We start from the raw sequence: 9,559 nt of genomic DNA, 5'->3' as shown, positions 1-9,559 counted from the left end.
TTAATAGTTAGAGCAAACCTTTTTCTAATGGAATACAATCTAATTAGGTTTCAGACATGACCAGACATGGTGTGAACATGTTGTAGTTCCATTAAAATGCGCTTTGCCAAGGCTTCAGGTTGTAGCGAAACAAGCAGAATGAGCCGAGCTGGCTGTTTAATTTCTATCCACTTTTAATAAATTAAGCTTTATTTGTCTTTTACTTAGTCCCATGTCAGCTGTTATAAAAATGAAACCTTTTTCTCTAAAACAAGAAGGGAAATATATTTAAAAATGAGGCTAGCGTCTAAACCGAGAAGAGTCTGTGAGAGGTGGTTTTTAGCTGAGAATTGTGATGCCATCTTTACTTTCCGTCATGTCCTGAGTGACAAAATGCTGGAGCAGTAACTGGATGACAAAGAGCAGAGTAGTTGTGGGTCTTATAGTGAGAAATTGAACACATCTGGATGCCATCAAGAGAAACAGATACAGTACGTTTCCCAGGCACAGCACTCAAAGTACCACTTTACTTGGAGAAGGTACCCTGGAGTAAAAACAGGATCATAAAACACTAATGGAAACAAGAGCATGTCATCAGAATGATAAGTCTTGAGATTGAGAAGTGGACTGGAATATTGTTCCAACTTTTTGCAGAATGGTAGTACAGTAAAAGCGGCTTCACTGGATCTACTTTGAATCAGGGGGAGCAGCAGTGATCCTGAGCCAGCCGAAGTGAAAGTCAGCCAGGTTTGTGCTGGCTTGGGAAATCATACATTTAAAGATTTATGGATGGCACTTAATATTAGAAGTGATTTTATTAGTAGTACTGTAGGTAGTGATTCAAGTTAAATTCAGACAATTTTAAATTCTGTACTGGCACTAGCAACCTGGTAGTAGTAGTGCTGCCAGTTCTTTGCATGCAATTTTTTAGACTATACAACAGTTGATGCTTTGGTCAGAAGATTTTCCCCCTTAAATATGAAGTGGTTGAATTACAATTTGAGCCAAAATAAATGTACAAATGATACTGTGTTTGGAAAAAACATTTGGAGATACAGTGAAACCCTGGGTTACGAATTTAATTTGTTCCATGACCCCATCTGTAAACCAAAAGGTTCACAAATTGAGGCAATGCTTCCCATTGAAATGAATAGAAATGCAATTCACCTTTACAATCCCAAGAACAAAGTTATATTAACTTTATTTTTAATCGGTGTGTGATTAAAAAAGCAAATATTGTACAATATAGAATTGAAAATATACTTTATTATGAAGAAATAACAGTGTCTTCACTACCAAATCAATCCGAAATATCGAAGCCTTTACGTATACAGTACTGTTTACAGTCACCATGGTTATAGCTTTCACATTGCATTGTGGGATGCGGTGGACATTTTCCAGCGAGCTGTATCCATGGTGAATGTAAACAATACTGTGTGGTCATGCAATTAGACGGCATGTTAACATGCAAGCAGGAGCACAAAGCCTCGCTAACACTATCATCGCTGTCGCTGCTTCGTTGCATCCACCAAGGCTTATTAAAGTTTTTTTTTTTTTTTTTTACCTCTGTTAGGCATCTTTGGGCGTTGACAAAAGCGCTATACAAAATTGATTTATTGTTATTGATAGTAGTGACAGTATTTGCTTTAGTATTAGTAGTAGGAGGAGTAGGATTAATAGTATTATTTTTACAACAGTACAGATCACCAATCTAAACTGTGCAGCGAAATTTCAAACACGAACATCAGCCTCATGTTGAGCTGTTACTGTATTTCCTTTTTTTTTTTTTTTAAATAAAATGATAGAAGTTTTCATTTTCTCATTTAGAGTTTTAAAAAAAAAAAAAAAAAAAAAAAAAAAAAAAGATAGCGGCAATGTTTAACGTTTGGAGCAATTATGTTGACACAGCACGAGAAAAAGCACAACTGATCCTTCGGCGCATTCATGCCAAGACAGTTTGTAAATTGGAAATAGTGCTTTAATGGAGGTATTTTGTGCGTCGACTGTTTTATTCCTATACCAGGTATTTGGTAACTCAAGATTCATGCTATGTACATGCTATGACAGCTTTTGCATATAGTGTAAAACATTGTTAATATTTAGATACATTTTGCCCAAATAACTTTTTAAGGATTGTTCTAGCTGTTTTTAGCTGCGTATTTTGTAGTTATCATTTTTTTGGTACTGCATGTTTCTGTCTACAGAGGCATTCTTTGTTGTTAGGTGTGGGCATAATGTGATTTATTCACTGGTATTTAAGAATGCTGTTGAGTGTGGATTTATTATGTTTCAAAGCAACTGAAGAAAAATGAAGTGACGGACTTGACTGCAACATGACATCGGCTATTGGATGTCGAGCTACTATACATCCGCGGAGACGAAAACATTACACTTAGTACCAACACTGGCATCGAAACAGGAACAAAACATTTCTTTCTTTGCTACCAGATAATTGAAGCAGTTGGGAGTATCTTGTTTTAAATTGTTACAAATTTACTTGAATGCTAGATCTTACTGGTGAAAAATATGCATTTGTTGCTCGGGACTGTACATCAGAAAACAAGCCATTTACAATATGTGAACATTTACATTGGGACGGAGGTGTTGATTTTATGCAGGACAATATCTATCACCCTCCTAATGCTAAAGAAAGAGGACTCCATTGAAGTATGACTGTGACTTGAATGAGACAAACCATGTCCCACTTATTCATTTTCAGGGTTTTTAGAAGTGGCAACTAAAGTAGGAAAGGAAGCTTAATTTCCTCTTGAGAATGGAGTGCTGTAGAATTTTTTGAAAATATGCTATTTGCTTTGGCTTATTCTGCAAGAGAGCTTGAATAATGATCCCAGTTGTAGAAACCAGGTGAAACAGAGTGTAGGTAGGTGGAAAAAAGGACATGTGTGGATCTGTCAGTGGGAGGGACAGCATGAGGTGAGATCGTGGCCAAGGAGAAAAGAGGACAGAATGAAGGGAGGGAGACAGGAAAAGAGGCGGTGTCCAAGTGATGAAAATGGGATGGAGGCGATACTTGAGAATGAATAAGCACATTGCTATTCCTTAATACAATTACCCAATTAGCCGAGAAGCATGCGGTGCCAGTTCAGAGATTCGTTATGCCTTTCGGCCAATTCATCTGCGCTCAAATAAACCGGCGTTCAATCCAGAATCAAATGGAAAAGTGCTTGATTGAGTTTAGACAGGAATCATTCTTGAGGAACACTTTCTCCTTATGTTGGTGGAAGTACAACACTTGGACGTTCTGTTCATTTTACTCTTGGAGACAAATGGGAATGATGCAGCTGATGAGGCAAATGTAAGCAAAACAGAGGAAAGACGATACGTGGCACTTATTTCACCAAGTCTTTCTTGCCTTCCCCACCCGTCCTCAAACATCTCATCTTTGTGTCATCACCCATGTGTACGTCAGCTTCCATTAGTCAGACCCTTAAGTCATATATCACAAGATCTTGATCTCTTATCCCCATCTTCTTTGCGCTCTTAGCATTCTGCACTGAATGTGCCACTCGCCTTAGGGCAAACCTAATTTAGACTTCATTTTAGTCAGCCTCTCAAAGTTAGCACTGTGAATGGTGAAGGCAGGTGGACTCAAATGTAGGAAAGCAACTTGAAGTGTAAGCAAAAATGGGTGAACAAAAGACTGAGGAGGCAGGAAACAGAGTACACTACAGACAGAGACAAAGACTCAACTGAAGCAGAACACTACAGATGAGAGACTGAAACTTGGTTCTAGCCCAATTTTGAGTCAGCCAATTCATTTTTGAATGAGGGCTGGTTTGTTGTATATTGTATACGGTTAATCAGGATTGATTGACAGGTCACTATTGATTTTATGACAATCTGTTTAAATTCCGATTGTGTGAAAGCTGGCAAGAGTGAACGAGTGCAGTCCAAGCATATTTCTCATAACCTGAAATGTTTTCATCATAAACTGTGGCTAAATAACAAAGAGGTCATGGCATAACGGATGCTGCTGCATAGAAATGGAGCACAATACAAAGGAAGGACATTTGGATTTTTTGTAGGATTGTTTTTAGGTTACAGTGGCTGGAACTCTTCTTGATTAGTTTGACAGCTGGCAACTGATCGAAACACTTGATACCACCGTCTGCGGTATTTAAGTGAAACTGCTCTCTGCTGCTCAGTCTTCGTTTTGCATTTCCGTTCCGGGTTAATTACTTGCACAGTGTGCCTTGGAATTAAAATAATATACACTTCCCAAACCACCTTTGTAGATTGTCAAGCCTATGCCAAAGTAACAGGTAACGCAACAGAATCAGAAGCCTTTAGCTAGACAGACCAACCAACCCACTGACAGATATCCATTCATCCATCCATTTTCTGAACTGCTTCTCCTCACTAGGGTCACGGGCGTGCTGGAGCCTATCCCAGCTATCATCGGGCAGGAGGCGGGGTACACCCTGAACCTGTTGTCAGCCAATCGCAGGGCACATACAAACAAACAACCATTCGCACTCACAGTCACACCTACAGGCAATTTAGAGTCTCCAATTCATGCATGTTTTTGGAATGTGAGAGGAAACCGGAGTGCCCACGCAGGCACGGGGAGAAGATGCAAACTCCACACAGGCGGGGCCGGGGATTGAACCCGGTCCTCAGAACTGTGAGGCTGACGCTCTAACTAGTCGTCCACCGTGCCGCCCCACTGACAGATAGAGGAATAAATTCTGTCAGATTTCGCTTATCTGCAGGACTAATCGGGAGAAAGGAAACAGGAAATCATCATTTGACATGATGAGTTCCTGTTTCCTAAATTCCTATTGAGGAAATGCACTTAAGAAAATGGATGGATGGACAACTCAATGACAAATTAAGGATAATGCTATTATGATATAAAATTGGACACTTGAATTACAGTGGTACTGTACCTTGACCTACTCAAGTGCTCCAAATCTTTAGAGCTTTTTGAGTTACGAGCCATCATTTGGTCGATTTATTTGGAGTGAACTTCAGAGATGTTGCCACCGGAGTGCAGTGGAAATAAAAATTATATCCACTGTTGTTGATAATATTTCAGCCTTTTATTGAACAGGACAAACTCATAGAAAATGAAAACGTTGGCAAGGAGCATGGAGAAGACGTTATCACTGAATTAACGGCGTGGTAAAACACAAACTTGACTGACTGACGTGCCTTCCTTAAAGGCGCATTAACAGATGAATGTATATTTTACAATACAGCAGAATGTCACTTTTTTAAAAACACACACACATGGTGCTTTTTTTTTGGCGGGGGCTGGAAGGTATTAATGGCATTTTAAATAATTTCAATGGAGAAAATAGATGTCATATGAGTAAATTAAGTGACGAGCTTGGTAAAGGAACAAAGTAAATTTATAAGTCAATGTACCACTATATTAGTAATATTCTTCATGATGAGGTAAGAAACAGACAAAAACTAGCTTGTATACGGAGATAAAAACCAAAACTGACATCATACAAAGGAGAAAAAAGTCTTCCCATCTTAATTTAAATGCAGAAATGTAGAATATTACTTTAAGTGAAAAAAGTTTAACAATATACTGAATGTTTTTTTTTTGGTTTTGGTTTTTAATACGAGTGTTTATATGCATATGGATTTCACACGCCATGTGACGCACACAGTCAGGACATGGCTGGGAGAAGGGCAAGGCTATGAACTGGTGGGAGACGAAAAAGGGTTACTGCAAGCTGGCGACCAGGTCAAACGAATAATCAGCATCCAAAACAAAACACCAACACAAGGGAAGGATCTGATTACATTAATGCCAAAACAAATTCCAACCCAAAATCAACAGTCCATTCAGAGACTATGATACAGCCTCGCTGGCAGGAAGAAGGTGGCGTGTGAAATGCTGTTTATTATACCATACACCCTTATGATCCTTTTTTTAGTACTTCAGTGCTGGTCTCCTTTTGTCTAAATATTGCACATATTCCTCTCAAGATGACTCCCCCACTCCACTCATCTCTGCAATCTCTTCTCACTCTAATTAATTCTGCTGTGAATTAATTACCAGAGAGAGGGGACTTTTCCCATAACAGAAGAAAGGGGGCAAATAATAGGGAGGGGATCTGCATTAATCACCTCACTATTCCTCAGCAAAAAAAAAAAGAAAAGAAAAACAACAACAACAAAGCATGAGAATCTTGAAAAACACAAGAGAACACTACAAAAAAATAAGATGATAAACAAAATTGTTTACTTCGCCCTCACCTCTGCTGCTGAAACCCCACTGGGATGTGATTAGTATAATAGAGCCTTTTCCTCTCCTTTTTTGCTTTCTTTATTTTATTTTTTCCCCTGCCCCTCCTTGTGCTACTCATTCCACTTTGATGATGATGTGGGAGTTCAGGGAGAAGTGCCTTGGCTGGGATATCCTCCAAACAAAGGCACTATGGGAAGAGCAAACTATAGATCAGGATGATTGTCTGTACATCTCGGTGCAAGCTTACTTACTCTCTGGAGAGATGTCATGACTCATACCTACAGTACATGATGCAAACTCCAAAACTTGAAAACTGAAGTTCAGGTCGCTCAGTGACATTACCTCATACCCCATGACTATACTATCTCTTCCCCCTCTGCTGTCAGATACATTTTTGGTTTAGCATAAAAAAAAGCAGAACACAACATGAATGCTTGTCAAATTACAGCGGGCCCCTCAAAGAATTACTCAGTGCTGCTAATGCCGATGTCTCCAAGGTAACCCAGACTCCCAGTTTGAGTGCTAATGAGGGGCTATGATGTCAGGGGGGAGCAAGCTGATTGGACGAACGCCACAACAATGTCACACTGGACAACACGACTAAGCCAGGCAACTGAAGACATCGTTTAGAGGGGATGCTTTTCATATTCACAATGAAGATGTCTCTGAACCGAACTAAGCCATGCTCCCCATAGACACATCTTCCCAGAGAAAAACAAACTCCACCCCGCCTATATACACATACGCGCACATGCCACTTTCACATCAATCCATAACAGATCATCCGCACTATAGCTCTTCCAGCTAAAAAAAAGAAAAGAAAGAACAGTGTTTTGAATTCCAGTCCATTATTAGAATGCAAATATTTGCATACCATAGGAAATAATTTTAAAATTAGCAGTAGAGCGCTGAATATACTAACATTTTGCAAAAAATAAATGGAATTTTACCAAGTTTTAGTGGTTAGTCATTATCACTGTTGATTCACAATAAAACAAGTTCCAGGCATGAATCTTGAAATCTCTTTCTTACGCGTTTATATGACAACATGAAGTGAAAACAAAAACAGAAAATTTTGATTGTGGCTTTATTGCGATTATGATGCTTTGTAGCCTTTAACATTTCAAAACAGGTGAGCGTTTGTTACAAGGAAGCATTTATTGTGTCTAACCAGGAGCTTTTGAAGCACTTGTACACATCAGTTATTGACTTAGTTCTGAATCCATCAATCATAGTCTGAGTTGGTACTGTGCCAAAGAAGGACAAACTCAAAATCAAACTGTAACAAACATTAAGGACTGCAGAAAAGAAAAGTAGCCTCAGTGCTCCCCTTCCCACTCTTGAAGACACTGCAAAAACTAAGACGTGGGCAAGCAAAATTCTCTTGTACCAGTGGCGGATTGGGCATTTGGGACCTGGGCCGTCAGGCACGGGAAGAACATGCAAACTCCACACACGCGGGGCCAGGGATTGAACCCCGGACCTCAGAACTGTGAGGCAGACGCTCTAACCAGTCATCCTCCGTGCCGAGTGCAGAAAATTAACACAAAAATACAAACTATGTGCTAGATCTTTGTAGGTAGCTGTTTTTTGCATTTTCACTGTCAGAAGTTAAAAAAAACATACCAAAATATCTCATCAATACCATCCCAATTTTGGGCATCCTTTCATTTGACACACTATTTTCCGTAAATTGTCACTGCAAATTTGACAAGAAAGGAACAAAAACGGCAGCATTGTAAAAAAGTTTGAATCGTACAGCACAGATATGATTCATAACTTTACATCTCAAGTTTGTCCCATTTTCTCTCTTGTCCTCTTGCCTCTCCTCTCTAACTTTAAGTGAAATTAAGCTTCTACTAAATCCGCTGTTTTCCATTGCTCATTTTGTCAAGATTAGCTTTCCTATACGGCTCTCACTTAAATGTCAACATCTGTCTTTGCATAGCCATAACATTTTGTGAATAAGGGTTTGCTTCCTGTTGGCGACTTCAAATTACATTTAGAATGAATCCTACTACAATACGCTTGGCGAGTGGAGGGCAAGCCTAATTGCAATTCATTGCATGGTATCTCTTGCCTGGCCAAATGAAACAAAATGAGGAGTAAATGTTCTGCACTTAAGATGTATAGTATTTTGTTTGATTCTTGTTTGCCCACAGCACTGTCCTTGAATCAAAGCTAAACTCAACTCAGTTTATGGAGCACATTTAAAAAATGTCCACTAACCAGTATGCGAGCGCTGAAATTGTAATCTCGCTAGACGATTGTGCATGACTTTACTGGTGTTGGTTCCAGCAGCTGATGATTGAATGTAAATAAATAATGCAGTGTTTGAACAGCCGTTAGATCATCCAATGGTGAGTAACTTCACATTCCCCATAATGGACAGTGGAAGGAAATTGTTCAAACCTCCTGTCCTATTCAGTCTTTTCTCTCACTTTATTTGACTTCATTTTAGCACAGGATCACATGCCTCTCTCAGCTCCAAGATGCATTGTTCGCTGAGAGGAACACTAGCTAGCTCCATGTTCGAGGCAGGGCAGGAACTCCTCGTGGTTGTAAGTGAAGCATTGTAACAAGAGGGGTCAGAGTCCGATATAGCATTGATATTCTCCGGCAATATATCTTAAGCTAAAAATAAATAAAAAAGGAATGGTGGGAAAATACAATAAAGGAGAACGAAACAACGAAGTAAAAGAGAAGATTTGTCAAAGCTGCTGCCACAGCCTGCTGACTCTCAGCCCCCGGAAGTGATTTTCCTGTCGATCACATTGCAGCACAGCAAATAAGTGGCCAATTCGAATGAAAGACTTGAAGAAAAGCATTGTTATAGGTTTGAGAGGTGATACTAATCAAAAATAAATATGGCTCTAAAAAGATTTTGGATGAAGTTTCTGTGGGGGGAGAGAAAGTGAAAATGTTGCCAGCATATTACAGTAAATGACACTGCTTTGGAATAAATACTGCAGACATGTTACATAACTTCTGGGGAAGTGTTCTTTAACCCACCAGTTTATTTTTAAGAGTAATCATGTTATGCCACATTGGACTCAATTTAAATATAGTTGAGCCGTACCTGTTAAGGACTTTTTTTTTGCCCAAAATGTGGGAAAAAAAAAAAAAAAAAAAATCTATTTTAAATGATGTTACTCATGCATTAAGGTCTCTGTTGATCTGAATGTTTTCACTACTGACAAAAATATTATTTCCCTTCTCCAATTTCTCACAAACTGTTCTCCCTTCCTAAATGTTGTGGTCAGTGTTTCCAGTTTTATTCTGTCATAGCCACGCACCTTTTCGCTTACGCTCTTAATGACGCTAAGATTTACACACCTGTAATATCACCAA

The sequence above is a fragment of the Phycodurus eques genome, chromosome 19, assembly GCF_024500275.1.
Source record: "Phycodurus eques isolate BA_2022a chromosome 19, UOR_Pequ_1.1, whole genome shotgun sequence".
In the NCBI taxonomy this organism is placed as follows: domain Eukaryota; kingdom Metazoa; phylum Chordata; class Actinopteri; order Syngnathiformes; family Syngnathidae; genus Phycodurus; species Phycodurus eques.
Note: the sequence above shows the minus strand (reverse complement) of the source record.